Consider the following 17,972-nt stretch of genomic DNA (forward strand, 5'->3'; position numbering starts at 1 on the left):
TATGTGCCAAGCACTGTCCTAAGTGTTGAGGTAGATACAAGAAAATGAGGTCTGTCATGGGGTTCACAGTTTAAACAGGAGGGAGAATATGTATTGAATTCCCATTTTACAGATGAGGAAACTGAGGCACAAAGAAGTTAAGTGACTTGCCCAAGCAAGGTCACACAGCAGGTAAATGGTGGAGTGTGGATTAGAACCCATGTCCTCTGACTCTCAATCCCACAATCTTTCTATTTGGCCATGCTGCTTTTCTAGTATAGTACTCTGTGCAGAGTAAACACTCAATAAATATCACTGATTGATTGATTGACCAGACAGAACTGCACAACCATCCGGCTCCATCGGTAATGTCAACAATATGGTGGGTTGGTGTTCTGCCATATCTTTGAGGCAGTGATCCTCACAGTTGCATACATCATTACAGTAACTGATGGGGTCCTGGAAAAAAGGGTGGAGTTGAAGGTATTGTGAGGGGCTCCATAACTCTCCTCAGGCCAGAATTGCAGGAAGGCAGGGACCTGGGGGTAATTCTGCAATGGCAGCAGCTGATTCAGGAAGGTGAGTGCTACCGATCAGTTAGTGGTATTCACTAAGCACTTACTGTATGTGGAGGACTGTAGTAAGCATTTGAGAGAGAACAATGCAATAGAGTTAGTTGGTAGACATGTTCCCTGCCTTCAAGGAGCTTAAAATCTTGTGAGGGATAATAATGGTATTTGTTATGTGCTTACTATGTGCCAAGCATTGTTCTAAGCACTGGGGTAGATACAAGGTAATCAAGTTGTCCCACATGAGGCTCACAGTCTTAAACCCCATTTTCCAGATGAGATAACTGAGGCATAGAAATGCTAAGATGCTTGCCCAAGGTCACCCAGCAGACAAGTGGTAGAGCCGGGATTCAAACCCAGGTCCTCTGACTCCCAAGCCCGTGCTCTTTCCATGGGCTTATCTTATAGGATGTAGACATTAAAATAAATTACAGATATGGGAAGTGGCAGAATATAAGGATATATAAATAAGTGCACTAGGGCTGGAGCTGGGGCAAGCATTTTAATATTTACTTTAATACCCAAACACATAGGTGACACAGGAAGGCAAATAGGATGGGGGAAAGAGGTGTCACCAGGAAAGAATTCTTGGAGGAACTATTAATTAAGGAGGCATTTGATGATGGAGAGGGTGTGGTTGGTTGTCTATGAAGGGGGAGGGAATTCAGGAAAGGAGGAAGTGAGCAAGAAGTCAAAGGTGAGAGAGTTGAGATCGAGGTACTGTGAGTAAATTGGTATTAGAAGAGTGTTTGTGGTCAGGGAATGTGTCTGTTTATTGTTCCACTATACTTTCCCAAGTGCTCAGTTCACACAGTAGGCACTCAATAAACAGGACTGACTGACTGAATGAATGAATATTAGACAAATGTGGTGTGTGTGGCACCCTCTTAGGGTCTCACCTGGAGAGTTTCCACTACTCTACCAGTCTCTACTATAGGAGGGAGAGTAAAGCAGAGACCTATCCATTACATTTCTAGCTTGGCCAGGGGCTAGTGAGTGGAAGGCAATCTGCTACAAGTCAAGACTCCCCTGTGCTGGGCAGCAGCGGCATGAGAGTCAAATGTCGAGACTCAAGTTTACTGCATGGAAGGAGGCAATGGAAACCACTTCTATATTATTACCAAGAAAACTCTATGGATACACTACCAGTACAACTGCAGATGGAGGTGGGGTGTTTTGGAAGACATGTGTCCATGGTGTCACTATGGGTTGGAGATGACTCGACAGCATAAGACAAGATGTTTTTGGACTAGGTTGTAAAGGAAGAAGGGTGAAATTAGGTAGGAAGGGGAAAACTGATTGAGTGATTTTGAGAGTGGCCTACTGGAAATAAGATGGACCTGGGAGTCAGAGGAGCTAAATTCTAATCCTAGTTCTATCATTTGTCTGCTGTGAGACCTTGGGAAAGTAACTTAACTTCCCTATGCCTCAACTACTTCATCTATAAAATGGGGTTTAAGTTCTCCTTCCTCTAACCTAGACTGTGAGTCGCATGTGGGGCAGGACGATGTCCAACCTGACTGTCTTGTATCTACCATAGCTCTCAGTACAGTGCTTGGCACAAAGTAAGCCCTTAACAAGTACCAATTAAAAGCTCAAAAAAAAGGGCAGATAGATAAAGATAGAAGATGAATACTGGAGGGGAGACATCAATATTCAAGATGTTCTGCTAATGCTGTGTTGAGTAGAATCTGGCTCATTGTTTATCCCTTTTAAATGTATTTAGACCACAGTTTTTCCTATCTTCAGCACCTCCCCAAAATCCATCTCCACAAGGAAGCATTCCCTGATTAATTTTCCCTCAGTCCAGATCTTATCATCCCCATAGTCACTCTTAACATTTGTGCATATGTAAACATCTCTGGCACTTATAATTAGAGTGATTTATGTACCTTATTTTTCATTCACTTATTTTTTATTTCATCTGTCTTCATTTTTTGGTTACCATCCATAGATGCAATCTCACCACCAGCAGCACTGCCTTCACAGAACAGCTCTCTCTTGCTGCCCTTTTTCCCACTATTTGCATGTAAATAGTGTAATGGTGTTTATCTTCCCCATAGATTGTAAGCTCCTTGAGGGCAGGGATCATTCCTTTTACAGAGACTGTCCTCTTAGTCAATCATATTTATTGAGCACTTACTGTGTGGAGACCACTGTACTAAGCACTTGAAAGAGTACAATATAACAATAAACAGACATATTCCCTGCCCACAATGAGGTTACAGTCTAGAGAGGGAGACAGACGTTAATATGAATAAATTACAGATATGTACCTAAGTGCTGGGGCTGGAAGGGAGTGTGAATAAAGGGAGAAAGTCAAGCCGAGGTAGAAGGGAGTGGGAGAAGAGGAAAGGAGGGCTTAATCAGAGAAGGCCTCTTGGAGGAGTTGTGCCTTCAATAAGGCTTTGAAAGAAGGGAGAATAATTGTCTGACAGATATGAGGAGGTAGGGCATTCCAGGCCAGCAGTAGGATGTGGGTGAAAGTCGGCAGTGAGACAGATGAGATCGAGGTACAGTGAGAAGGTGAGTATTAGAGGAGTGAAGACATAGACCAGTGAGCTGCACTGAATAGGTGCTCAATAAACACAGCTGCTGATTCTCTGCTCTTAGATGAGCCTGGTGAAACTGCTTGGGCAACAGGATATGCCCTCAACATCATGATCTCCAAGGAGAAATGGAAGCAAACAAACTGGGCCAGCTCATGAGGGGTTTGAAGAAACCTCAGACCATTTTGCCTGGTCAGCAGCTTTAGCCAATCGTTATTTAGTTAAAGGTTAGTAATTGCCAAATAGCCGGCACCACATCAGTTCAATGAATACATTTTCTTCTTCTGACAAGAAAGCTAAGGCTCTGGAGTAGAAATACTTTGTTGTCTTGTCAGCCCTGGATAAAATATCATTTTGAGAGTGCTGGGAAATAACATAAATGCATTCCAATTTGTATATTGTGCTGCAAGATGAAAGTCAATTTAGTTGTTTACTAATCTCATTTTAAAGCTACACTGCAAGAGGTGCGTGTGTAGATCTTGCAAACAAAATCAAACCTTGGGAAATTTTTGGACTCATTGTGCTTAGTTACCCACAACTGAAATTGCCTGAAAATCTTGTAGATGCATACTCAACATTAATCTTTGATTAAAAGTCAGAAAATTTATTAAAATGCTGTTGATCTATCTTAGCCTTGAACTCTGAACTTTATGGGACCTTATTAAGAGTTCTATTTTGGCTACTGTACCATAAGAAGGTTTAGGGAAATTGAAAAGTGATCAGAAAATAATGATTAAAAATAATTAAAGGAATGGAAAATAAATCCTAGGAGGAAAGAATGGAAGGAAATGTGATTTTTTAGCTTGGGGAAGGGAAGGCTAAGGGGTTAATTTAATGCTGTCTTCTTGAGGAAGATTCTGCTTAGCTGTTCTCTTGAGTCCACTGAGGACCAAGTAAATGCAAATGGACTTAAATGCAGCAAGAGAGAATCCACCTTAGATACAAGGAGGAATTTACTCCTGTTCTGGATGGTTAAATTATCACTCAAGGTAATAACCCCTTTTGTATTTTTAAATTCTAAATTGGATAAATTAAGGGTTTGATTATCTTCTGATTCCTGGGCTGGTTGTTGCTTTGTAAATTATTTTAGCAGACAATTCCCCCCCTCCTTTCCTGCTTGATTGTGGTTTCTGATCTTTCACGACTTCTCAATCTTTGGAAAGCCTGGGGAGAATGGCCTCTGCAAATCATCACTATTCTGGTGTTTAGAAAAAAGTAGATATTTTAGTTCCCCGTGGCTCAAAGCATATTGCTAGTACTTGAGAAGCAGCGTGGCTCAGTGGAAAGAGCACGGGCTTTGGAGTCAGAGGTCATGGGTTTGAATCCTGGCTCGGCCACTTGTCAGCTGTGTGACTTTGGGCAAGTCACTTAACTTCTCAGTGCCTGTTACCTCATCTGTAAAATGGGGATTAAGACTGTGAGCCCCACGTGGGACAACCTAATTCCCCTGTGTCTACCCCAGTGCTTAGAACAGTGCTTGGCACATAGTAAGCGCTTAAAAAATACCAACATTATTATTATTATTACTTTGGCATCTTGTGCAGTTATTGCTTTCAAAGAGCTTCCTATCTAATAAATGAACCATCAGTTAATAACTGTGGTATTTAAGTGCTTACTATGTGGCAGGTGGTATACTCAGCCCTAGGGGGATATAAGTAAATCAGGTTGGACATTGTCCCTATCCCATGTGAGGCTCACAGTTAACATAAATCCTCCTCTAATTATTATTATTATGGTATTTAAATGTTTACTGTGTGCCAAGCACTGTTATAAGTGCTGGAGTAGATATAAGGTAATCAGGTTGTCCCATGTGGGGCCCACAGTCTTAATCTCTATTTTACAGTCTTAACCTCCATTTTACAGAAAAGTTAAGTGGTTTTCCCCAGATCACACAGCAAAGTGGTGGAACTGGGATTAGAACCCACTTTCTCCGACTCCCAAGCCCATGCTCTTTCCACTAAGCCAAACTGCTTCTTGACTTCAAGTTTCTTGTGATTAAGGAACATGTCTATCACCTCTGTTATATTATACTCTCCCAAGCACTTAATACAGTGCTCTGCACATCGTAAGTGCACAATAAATATGATCTGGTCCTGAAAATAAAATGATTACAATTTTCCCCTCCCTTCCCCCTTGGTGTCCCCTCTCTCCTACTCTACTGTTTTTGGGTGGAGCTGGAGAGAAGGAATGTTTCAGCCCCCTGCAAGAGGGTGAAACTCCATTTACTTGGAGTTCCTATTAAGGGTCCAAATTTTATTACTGTAATTCAAAATTCCTTTTTCACTTGGTTGTTCAACAATTGGAGGGCTTAGTACAGTGCTTGGTACAAAGCAAAAGTCAAACACATACCATTAGAGGGGGGATAAAAACGGGGTTTTCTGGATGAAAAGTGACCTTGTGGGGATGGAAGCTGGCAAGACTGCAGTTTGCTCCAAAAGGAAGACAGTGAAGAGTGACCCTAGTGGGTCAACGTTGTACTCTTTCACCTACTTGCCTGGAAGAGGTTTGACCACTTGCCAGTAGTGCCTGAAAGAGTCACTTAGACATGGAAGCAAATCTATGTCCTGATTCATCAGACACATGTGGTACAGTCTCCAAAACCCTTGTCTTGGTCAGCCAAGGCAGGGAAGCGTTCTGTTAAGTGTCAATGTGGCTGTATGGCGACTCACAGAAAATGAGGCAAGTAGAGTTAAATTTAAAAAAAAAAGCCTAAAAAAAAAAACTCTTAAAAGGGGAAGATGAGGCTTTTTATTTTTCCAGGGCCCACTTGCCTTTTCAATAAGGACTGAAGCTACCGAGATCCGCTTTCTCAAGAAACTTCTAGGGTTTGAAGAAACCAACTTGTCTTTTTTCAAAGCCCCACATCTCTTTTTTTATTGAATATTCATGGAATTATTGGAGGAGATATTTGTGTCTTTTTTTAGCTGAATTGATTTTATTTTCTGGTGGTGACAGTGAACTCAGTTTTTAGATGAATAAACTTCGATTGATTTAATTTCGTTGGGTGGCCAAAAGGTCCTCAAATGTATATCTCTGGCTATATTAATAATAGTAATGATTCTAACTCTGGTATTTGTTTTGCATCTATGTGCCAAGCCCTGTACTAAACACTGCAGAAGATACAATATGATTAGATCCAACACCACCCATATAGAGAAGCAGTATGGCTCAGTGGAAAGAGCCTGGGCTTGGGAGTCAGGGGTCATGGGTTCAAATTCTGGCTCTGCCACTTGTCAGCTGTGTGACTGTGGGCAAGTCACTTAACTTCTCTGTGCCTCAATTACCTCATCTGTAAAATGTAAAATTAACTGTGAGCCTCACGTGGGTCAATCTGATTACCCTGTATCTACCCCAGCACTTAGAACAGTGTTCTGCACATAGTAAGCGCTTAACAAATACCATCATTATTATTATTATCATCATCACATGTAGTGTTCACATTTTAAGAGGAAGGGAGCACAGGTATTGAACCCCCATTTTATAGTTAAGGAAACTGAGGCCCAGAGAAGTCAAGTGGCTTGCCCAAAGTCACACTGCAGGTAAGTGGCAGAGCCAAGATAAGAACCCAGTTCTCCTGACTCTTAATCCTGTGGTCTTTCAACTAGACCATACCATTACTTAATAAGTAATGTGGAACAAGCTCTTTTCAGAGTTTTTGACTCACATTTCCTAAAGCTAGATGATTGGACAATTCCTTTGTTGAATTTTTTCCATGTTATTCTTTCCATGTTATATTTAGTTAAAGCTTCTCAAATCCTCTTGTTATTCCTGTATCAAATTAGAGGCTCTTTCCAAGGGCCTAAAGCTGCCCTTTGGGTAAGTTGGGAAGTTACACTTCCTTGACACAGAGTGAATGATGAATTGAATGAGACATTACCGGAGTCCTGGATGGCTCTGTTCACACTAGGGAGAGAGAAACTAAATGTTTTTGAAGCACCAGTTTGCCAGTAAACTGAGCCAGATTTTTTCAAAGTCTGCATTGCTACCCAATTTTAAATGCCTTTGGAAACTGCATTACCCCTTTTATGCCACTAGAGTAAAATGTTGCCAAAGTAGAGTTGCCTCTTAATTTGGGAAGCAGTTGGGCTTAGTGGAAACAACTGGCCTGGGAGCCGGAGGACATGGGTTCTAATCCCTGCATTGACACTTGTCTGCTGTGTGATCTTGGGCAAGTCGCTTAACTTCTCTGGGCCTTAGTTACCTCATCAGTAAAATGGGGATTAAGACTGTGAGGCCCATGTGGGACAACCTGATTACCTTGTCCCTACCCCTGTGCTTAGAACAGTGCTTGGCACATAGTAAGCACTTACAAATATTATAAAAACAATAGGGAAATCCAACTGGGGTTGGAGACAATTCAGTGCTCTCAGAGTATGTTAGCTATAGTATTTTTTAATATTAATGATATAATGACCACTAACTTACTATGTTTCAGATTCTGTACTAAGCACTGGGGAAAATATAATCAGGTTAGATTCAGTCCCAGTACCACACAGGGCTCATAATTTAGAGTAGACAGGGAATGGTTAATCCTCATTTTACAGATGAGGCAATTGAGTCCCAGAGACAAGAAGGAACTTTCTTCATGTTATGTAGCAAGGAAATAGAGAAACAGTGTTGCCTAGTGGAAAAATTATACGCTTGGAAGTCATTGGACATGGGTTCTAAGCCCAGCTCTGCCCTTATCTGCTGAGCCACCTTGGGTAAACTACTTTTTTTGTGTCTGTTACTTCTTCTATAAAATGGGGATTAAGACTATTAGCCCTTTGTGGAACAGGGACTGTGTACAACCTGAATGTGGTGAGCCCACAACAAGGTGCCTTACTAATGACTGTCTGTGATCCTGTTATCAACAACAAGGAAGAGACTCATAAAGGCACTGATGGGCTTTATCTGAGACAGATGATTGCTGGCCTGTGGAGGTGGAGCATGGAGAGAGGCGTGGTCTTCTCTCCCTGCTCTACCCAGTAACGGGCCTGGCCAATCAATGACTGCATGTAAAGCCACAGCTGTGATGCCTAAGGCAGATAAAAGGCAGTGAGGAGGCAAACAGAAAAATACCTGGAGCAGAAGTAAGCACGTGGAGAGTAGCACTCGGAGGAGGGGCAGCATTCAAGAAAGAAGAAGCACTGAGCAGAACAGGATTCTTTGACCAGCAGACTGAAAATGGACCTTTGAAAGATTGGACTGTGTGTATGTGTCCCTTCTTTGCACATTAGTGAAGCTAAATAAAAAACTTCCTACAATAACCCTGGTGGTCAGTGGTGTGGTCCTGAATGGTATGAACTAGGGGGCCCTTGTGGTACTGATTATCTTGAATTTACCTCAGCTCTTAGTAACAGTGTCTGGCATATATTAAGAATTTAAACACCCTGGGGAAAAACTGGCAGAGTCAGTTTAGAACCGAGGTTCTTTGCCTTGCAGGTCCATGATTTTTTCAGTATACCATGCTGTTTCTCAAGTGCTTACTCTTGCAACAAGCATTGTCCTAAATCCCGGAGTCAATAACAAGATAAAGAATTAAGACACACCACAACACTTGGGTACATATCTATAAATTACAGTCATAATAATGTTGGTATTTGTTAAGTGCTTACTATGTGAAGAGCACTGTTCTAAGTGCTGGGGTAGACACAGGGGAATCAGGTTGTCCCACGTGGGGCTCACAGTCTTAATCCCCATTTTACAGATGAGGGAACTGAGGCACAGAGAAGTTGCCCACAGTCACACAGCTGACAAGTGGCAGAGCTGGGATTCCAACCCATGACTTCTGACTCCGAAGTCCGTGCTCTTTCCGCTGAGCCACGCTGCTTCTCATGTCTGCCTCTAGACTGTAAAAAACTACACTGTGGGCAAGGGAGATTTCTACCAAATCTGTGTATTGTATTCTCCAAAGCAGGTTAGTACAATGATCTGCACACAATAAATGCTCTGTGAATACCACTGATGATTGAAGACATAGCTTTGCCTTCAGCTTTGGCAGACTCAAAGCAATGTGGCTTAATGGAAAGAGTGTGGGCTTGGGAGTCAGAGGCCATGGGTTCTAGTCCCTGCTATGTTTTATTCCCTGCTTTGCCAGTTGTCCTCTGTGTGACTTTGGGAAAGTCACTTAACTTCTCTGGGCCTCAGTTACTTCATCTGTAAAATGGAGATTGACTGTGAACCTCATGTGGGACAACCTGATGACCTTGTATCTTCCCCAATGCTTAGAACAGTGCTTGGCATATAGTAAGTGCTTAACAAATACCAACATTATTATTATTATGAAAGAAACTCCTATCCTTGAGTGTGCTTCTTCTTTACAAGAATCATGCCACAGTACCCTGGGGAGTCACCATGGCTGAGGGGAGGGAGAGGTTTCCCCTGCCACTGTTCTGTCATTGTAGAAAACACCATCATCCTCCGAATCTCACAAGTCCTTATCCTGGGTCTTATCCTCAATTCATCTCTCTCATTCAACCCACCTATTCTATTACCAAATCCTGTTTGTTCAACCTTCACAATATCACTAAAATCTGTCCTTTCCTCTCATGCAAACTACTACTACATTAATCCAAGCACTTATTCTATCTGACCCCAGACCTAGGAGTGAGAAGCCCTGTGTTCTAAACCCGGCTCTGGCACTTGTATGCAGAATGACCTTGTGTAAGTCACTCTGCTTTGTTCCTCAGTTCCCTCATCTGCAAAATGAGGATTCAGTACCTGTCCTACTTAGAATGTGAACCCCAAGAAGGACCTGATTATGTTGTATCTATCCCAGTGCTTAGTACAGTGCTTTACCATATAGTAAGTGCTTAATAAATACTATTATGATGATTGCTATTATCATTATTATTATCCCTCTTGACTACATGCTTGTTGTGGGCAGGGAATGTGTCTACTGACTTATTATATTATACTTTCCCAAGGGTGTAGTACAGTGTTCTGCACACAGTAAGTGTAATGTGATTATTTCTTCTCCCTCATCCTGCCCCATAGCCTTCTCTACTTTTTGGGGAGCAGTTGGGGGTTAAGCATGGAAATAAAGAGGGAAGGAAGAGAGGTGTTCCTGGAAGAATATATCTCCCTTGTCTCCCTTATCTCCCTTTCCTCCTCTGTAAGATGGGAATCTCCCTGTTTCTGTTCTCCTCCTGGGACCCCCAAACCAAAAGAAGCCCAGTCCCGGCTGCCTGGTCATGCATGCCTAGAAGCCCGAGGCTGTTCCCAGCTCTCTTTTGCCTCTGCTCTGAAGAGACATGATGCTGTGAGATTTTATTCATCACACTCTACTCCTCATGACATCATCTGCATCATGAGTCACATAAGAGACTTTGCTGGACCATCTTGGTCCAGACACTCCAGGCCCAAGTCCTGACCAGTTCATCTGGCCCTGCTTATCTCACCAGTAGTTGCAACTAGACAGGATGTTCCAGATGAGCACTTCAGATAGGTATATCACACTGTGTCATCCTGGGCGATCAATCTCAACCTGTCTTGCTCGATACTGACAGGAAAGACAGAAGGAGCAGGAGCAGTGCCCACGTTGGGCTCCCAATTCACCGGAAGCCGACTAGCTTCACGGGTAACCTTCCTCTCCTTCCTCTTTCCAAATCAACCTGGGATCTCTATCCCAACGTCCTTTTCTCCATCTTGGTGGGAGGGACAGAAGTAGCAGCATGGCTTAGTGGAAAAGGCATGGGCTTGGGAGTTAGAGGACCTGGGTTCTAATGCCGGCTCCACCACTTGTCAGTTTTGTGACCTTAGGCAAGCCACTTAAGTTCTCATCTATAAAATGGGGATTAAGACTGAGCTCCACGTGGGAGAATCTGATTAGCTTCTATCTACCCCAGCTTTTAGAACAGTGCTTGGTACTTATGTGCTTAGAGAAGCATCGTGGCTCAGTGGCAAGAGCTGGGCTTGGGAGTCAGAGGTCATGGGTTCGAATCCCAGCTCTGCCACTTGGCAGCTGTGTGACTGTGGGCAAGTCATTTCACTTCTCTTTGTCTCAGTTCCCTCATCTGTAAAATGGGGATTAACTGTGAGCCTCACATGGGGCAACCTGATGACCCTGTATCTCCCCCAGTGCTTAGAACAGTGCTCTGCACATAGTAAGCGCTTAACAAATACCAACATTATTATTAGTAGTAAGTGCTTAAATATCATCATAATAATTATTATTATTCTACAAAATGTAGCACATTGGGAAGAACACACTTGTGCTGATTACAGTGGCTGTGGCTGTCCCCATTAGACTTTGAACCATGAGAAGCTGAAAACTCTGCTCTTCTGATGATAATCATAATGATTATGGTATTTGTTAAGCACTTACTATGTGCCAAACACTGTTCTAAGCATTGGAATAGATACATGTCCCACATTGGGCTCACATTCTTAATCCCCATTTTACAGATGAGGAAATGGAGGACCAGAGAAGTTAAGTGACTTGCCTAAGGTCACACCGCTGGCATGGGGTGGAGGCAGGGTTAGAACCCATGTCCTTCTGACTTCCAGGTCTGTGCTCTATCCCTTCAGCCACACTACTTCTTATGTTTTCAGCACAGAACCATTCAGCCTTGATTTTAATTTTGTATTTATCCCTCTCCTCATCTTTTATATAAATTTCTGTGGAGTTCTTACTGTATTTTTTTTCCTCACATGTCTATCACGAGTCTCCTTTCCCTCCTTTTTTCTTAGACTGTGAGTTCATTGAGGACCGGGGACACTATCTAATTCCCAACCCTTGTATTTTTCCCCAGTTTTTAATACAGTAATTGACATACAGTAAATATTCAGCAAATACTATATTAGTATTTTGTACTATATTACTACTAAATTCATCCTGCCTTATTTGGCTGGGATTGAGAAATCAGCAGTGAATGATCTTAGAGGAACCTCTCCCTGTAATTTGTGTCATTTTCAAACTGTTGAAGCATCCCCCTGCCCCTGCAAAATGGAAGTTAAATCTGGCGAACTTGAAGTCAACTTAATTTACAAAAGGATGTTGCAGATGTCAATGAGTTAATCATGTGGATGAATCAATGTCCAACAAAGTGTTCATAAATCTTGACAATCCAGTGTGTCATCACAAGATGCTGAGAGAAATGAAGAAATTATGGCTTCTCCTTGTCCATTTGAGAATTTTAAAATTATTGCATTGATTTTCATGGAAGTGGGTAAATTTATAAATGTTCTTCAAGGAGACCTTCATGGTGAGAGGGGTTTCAAGGTTTGGAGAGGTGTTTGAAAGAGATGGGTCTAATACAAGATGCTACAAAGAGGAAATAAGACTACTGTTCAGTGTAAATCAACTCTTCAGTAGAGAAGAAAAAAAAACATTTGCACATTCAGCAGAATGAGCTTCAACAGATTCCTGCAAAAACTCATAATCATTGGAATGCCTCATTTAATGCAGTGATAAGCTTTCAGTTATTTTAGATTGGCTTAATGATGTTTATCATTATAGTATATAGCTTATAAACTGTCTCCCCCACAGATTGTATGTTTCTTGTGGGTAGGGAGAGTACAGTTTCTGGCACATAGTAAACATTTCACAAATGCCATAATTATTATTATTATTATGTCTATCAACTCTGTTTCCCAAGCTCTGAGTATGGTGCTCTGCACACAGTAAACTCTTAATAAGTGCAATTGATCAATTGACTTAATTTTTTTTTTCCAAAGATTTAATTTGTAACACGAGTCTGTAGGAAAATGCACCCTACAACACAACTGTTCATGATTGATAGAACAATATTTTCAAGAAATATAACCTGTTTTTAACTTTGGGTTATGGCTGAACAATTATTCATTCCCATCTGTTGGTCCTGATAAGTTATTTTGCATACAAACCTATCTAACAGCAGTAATAGCATTTATTGAGTCCACACTGGATACAAGGCACTGTGTTAAGTGCTTGGTAAGTAGAAAACAAGGAACTGCACAGGGCGCTTAAACTTCAGTGGGGAAACTAGCATAAAATTTTTTATAAACTGAATTAGATCACTAAATGTTCATTTGGAATATGTCCTACAGATGTACGGCAGGTGGGTATAGGTGTCACGGGGAGCTGATGTGTTTAAATGACCTGGATTGCTGGGAATTAATAGAGAAAGGCATTTTGGAATAGGTGGGATTTGAGGAGGCTTTTAAAAATGGGGAGGGTGATATATGGAGTTCTAAATTGGAGAATAATGTGAGTGAGGGCATGGAGATAGAGTAAAGAATGAGGTACAGTTAGAAGTTTATTAGGAGGAAAATAATAGAATAATATTTTTTAAGCCCTTACTCTGTCAAGGACTATACTAAGCACTGGCATAAATAGAAGATAATCAGGTCCCACATGGGACTCAGTCTAAGTAGGAGGGAGAACAGATATTGATTCCCTATTTTGTAGATAAGGGAACTGAGGTACAGAGAAGTTAATAATGGCATTTGTTAAGCACTTACTTTGTGAAAAGCACAATTCTGAGCGCTGGGGGGTATACAAGGTGATCAGGTTGTCTAAAGTGGGGCTCAAGTGGGGCTCACAGTCTTAATCCCCATTTTATAGATAGGTAACTGAGGCACAGAGAAGTGAAGTTACTTACCCAAGGTCACACAGCAGACAAGTGTCACAGGTGGGATTAGAGTTCAGGTCCTCTGACTCCCGGGGTCATGCTCTTTCCATTAGGCCACACTGCTTCAAATGCATTGAGCAATCAATTATATTGAGGGCTTAGAGTGTGCAGAGCACTACACTAAGCACTTGGGTGAATACAGTAGACTTGCTTTCTGCCCACACAGAACTTACGCCCCAGAGGAAGGGCAGAAATGTAGGATGGAGTGAGTTGGTGGAGAATAGTGAAACTAACTGAGGTTTTTTGGTTGTTTTTTTTTTTTAATATGGTACCACAAAGAATTTTGAGAAGCAGAGAGAGATGCTGTGAACTTTCTTGGGCCTATGTGCCTTTTTTTCCCCTTCCTTCTGACTCCCTAAGTAATGGGTATGAGAAGGGATGAAATTAATGAGTAATGATATAGGTATGGACCCATAGACCATTTTCCTCTCCCTAAAAAACATAGGGCGACAACTCACAGCTTTTCTTTTCTTTTTTTTCTTTTTTTTTTTTTTTTACTTCCTACTGAGAACTAACATGGCCTAGTGGAAAGAGCATGCATCTGGCAGTCAGAGGACTTGTGTTCTCTAATTCTGACTCTGCCACTTGTCTGCTCTGTGACCTTGGGCAAGTCACTTAATGTCTGTGTGCTTCCGTTCCCTAATCTGTAAAATGAGGATTAAGACTGTGAGCTCTATGTGGGAAAAGTATCTACTCCACTAATTAGTGCGGTGTGTCGCACCTAGTAAGAGCTTAATAAATGCTACTTAATAAAGAAAAAGTGGCCCAAGATGATAAGGCTCTCTCTATTGGTGTTTGAATGCTCAGCAGACACATAATAAAGCACTAACCCTGTCTGCATGGCTTTCACAACACGAATGGAATCTATCCACCAGGTAACAAAATGGTCTGGGTTCATGACAATTGGCACACACCCGCTTTTAACTCAAGCTTACTTAATCACTGAAAAGTTAATCACTGAAAAGTTAACCATATAAAGAATAAATGGGGGCCTCTATCTTGAACTCCCTATAGCTACTTTGGCAACTTGTGTGTTTCGATATGTTGGATTCAGAAGGACAATCCCCCTGGATGTGTTCACTTAACAAGTTTCTGGGAGTCCCATATGTCAATATCTTTTGACAAAAGGAGATAATAGAAAGATTTCTGGACAGCTGCATCATTTCACTTACAAATCTTTTGCACAGAAATGGTTGGATTGACTGCATTCTCACTCATTTTGTGTGCAATGAACACTTCAGTTGCTTTATGCCTACAGTATTACACTGGCAAATGCCTGTTTAATGGCCTGCAGCTAATGAAAATCGAAGCAATGAAGATGTCATCTCTGATCTTTTTGTTCTTACATCATCTCAAGTTCTTCCGATCTGTAGAATCTCCTCAACTATGCCTTGAAATTTGAGATTCTTATCAAACTGGGAATCTTTTAAGGGGCTTGTCCTGCCCAGAGACAGAATGCCAGATGCTGTGACTTCTTGAGACCACTCTGGTCCAAAGTTTTTTTTTGCCTCTGGGTCTATCAGAAAAGTTTAACTCTCATCTTAGCCCAATTCTTGCCTTCAGTAGCCCATTCCAGACCGACCCTGCCCATTCTTAGCAATCTCCAGCAGTGGATGCTCTTCATACATCAAGCAATAGTATTTACTGTGTCCTGAGAGTACAGTGTAGCAGATTTGGTAGACACATTTCCTAACTATAAGGAGCTCACAATCTAGATAGAGCTTACAGTCATCCACCTCCCATAAACTGTACCACTATTCAATCATTTTTATTCATTCATTCAACTGTATGAGAGCTTACCGTGTACAGAGAACTGTACTAAGAGCATGGGAGAGTTCAGTACAACAATAAACAGATGCATTCCCTGCCCACAACGAGTTTACAGTCTCTAAGTTGAGGAGACAGGCATTAAAATAAATAAATACAGATATGTATATGTGTGAGGCTGGGAGAGGGAAAGAATAAAGGGAGCAAGTCAGAGCAACTAAGAAGCGACAGAGATAGAGGGCAGGGGGGCTTAGGAAAGGCCACATAGAGGAGATATTCCTTCAATAATAATAATAATGATGATGGTATTTGTTAAGCGCTTACTATATGCCATGCACTGTTTTAAGTTCTGGGGTAGATACAAGGTAATCAATTGGACATAGTCCCTCTCACATGGGGCTCACAGTCTTAATCCCCATTTTACAGATGAGGTAACTGAGGCTCAGAGAAGTAAAGTGACTTGCCCAAGGTCACACTGCAAAGAAGTGGCAGAGCTGGGATTAGAACCCATGACCTTCTGACTCCCAGGCCCATACTCTATCCACTATGCTCATGCTGATTTGAAGAGGGAGCAGTGATTGTCAGATTTGAGGAGGGAGGGTGTTCCATGCCAGATGCAAAATGCGGGCAAGGGGTTGGATGAGATATAGACGAGTTTGAGGCGCATTGAGAAGGTTAGCCTAGAGGAGCAAAGGGGGTATTAACGTAGTAGCAGTTCTTTCATCAATCAAGCAAGAAAGTAAGCAATGGGATTTATTGAGAGTTTACTATATACAGAGCACTGTACTATGTGACTGGGAAAGTAATAATAATAACACTGGTGTTTTATTTTATTTACCCCAGTGCTTTCAACAGTACTTGGCATATAGTAAACAGTTAATTAGGTTGGCCACAGTCCGTGTTCCACATGGGGCTCATAGTCTTAATCTCCATTTTACAGATGAGAGAACTGAGACACAGAGAAGTTAAGGGACTTGCCCAGAGTCACACAGCTGACAAGTGGTTGGATGCAGTCCCTGTCTTGTGTGGGGCTCCTGGTCTAAGTAGAAGGGAGTACAGGAGAAGTGAGACATAGACAAAGTAAGAGACTTGCTCAAGGTCACAAAGCAAGCATTCGGCAGAGCCGGGATTAGAACCCAGGTCCTCTGACTCTCAGTCCCATGTTCTTTCCTTTAGGCCATGCTGCTTCTCTAATTGAGCCTGATTCCATCCAGCCACTGCTACCTGCCTGTCATAGAGTGTTGGGGAGATGCTTGTTAGCTCTCTTGTTTGCCTTTCTCACAGACTGTCCCAGTTGTGATTCGGTGACCCTTAGATGGCAAAGAGAGGTGAGGTCTTGGGCACTGTGCAGGCCTAGCAATGATTTTGTCACTCTTAAAGTGGTCGTCACTCTTTCCCAGCTCATATGCTGGAACTGTTGAAACATCAAGAAGAATATCCTAAATGTTCAGGAGTGAGGGTTTTTTTTTTCAAATTTCAAGGAGAAGACCTTGAAGAATAGGGATGACTCCATTTTTCTCTACCACGAACTGAAAAAATAGGAGTATTAGACTGAATCCAAAGTATTTTTCTCAGCCTTTTCTAATCCCAAGAAATCCATTTACAAGAGACAAATCCCACAGCTTTTTTAAAAAAATAGTATTTGTTAATTGCCTACTATGTGCCAGGCACTGGGGAAGATAAAAGATATTCAGGTTGGACACAGATGAGGTTCCATATGAAGTTCACAGTCTTCATTCCCAGTTTACAATGAGGTAACAGACACAGCGAAGTGACTTGACCAAGGTCCTGTTGGAGTTCCTCAAGGGTCAGTTCTTGGCCCTCTTCTGTTCTCCATTTACACTCACTCCCTCGGTGAACTCATTCGCTCTCACGGCTTTGATTACCATCTCTACGCAGATGACACGCAGATCTACATCTCTGCCCCTGTCCTCTCCCCCTCCCTTCAGGCTCGCATCTCCTCCTGCCTCCGGGACGTCTCCACCTGGATGTCGGCCCGCCACCTAAAACTCAACATGAGCAAGACTGAGCTCCTCATCTTCCCTCCCAAACCCGGTCCTCTCCCAGACTTCTCTATCACCGTGGATGGCACGATCATCCTTCCCGTCTCTCAGGCCCGCAATCTCGGTGTCATCCTTGACTCGTCTCTCTCGTTCACCCCATGCATCCTTTCCGTTACCAAGACCTGCCGGTTTCACCTCTACAATATCGCCAAGATCCGCCCTTTCCTCTCCACCCAAACGGCTACCTTACTGTTACGGGCTCTCGTTATATCCCGGCTAGACTACTGTGTCAGCCTTCTCTCTGACCTCCCTTCCTCCTCTCTCGCCCCGCTCCGGTCTATTCTTCACTCCGCTGCCCGGCTCATCTTCCTGCAGAAACGATCTGGGCATGTCACTCCCCTTCTTAAACAACTCCAGTGGTTGCCTATCGACCTCCGCTCCAAACAAAAACTCCTCACTCTAGGCTTCAAGGCTCTCCGTCACCTTGCCCCTTCCTACCTCTCCTCCCTT

At 42.3% G+C, this 17,972-nt stretch overlaps 1 non-coding gene across 1 annotated transcript; it reads left to right on the forward strand.

The window, feature by feature from the left end:
* The first annotated feature begins 1,429 nt into the window (after positions 1-1,429).
* LOC114810903 lies at positions 1,430-1,567 on the forward strand. The gene has a single exon (XR_003758593.1). It is a non-coding gene; the product is annotated as a small nucleolar RNA SNORA7 (small nucleolar RNA).
* Positions 1,568-17,972: the final 16,405 nt, after the last annotated feature.

Source organism: Ornithorhynchus anatinus, chromosome 3 (assembly GCF_004115215.2).
Source record: "Ornithorhynchus anatinus isolate Pmale09 chromosome 3, mOrnAna1.pri.v4, whole genome shotgun sequence".
Classification (NCBI taxonomy): Eukaryota; Metazoa; Chordata; class Mammalia; order Monotremata; family Ornithorhynchidae; genus Ornithorhynchus; species Ornithorhynchus anatinus.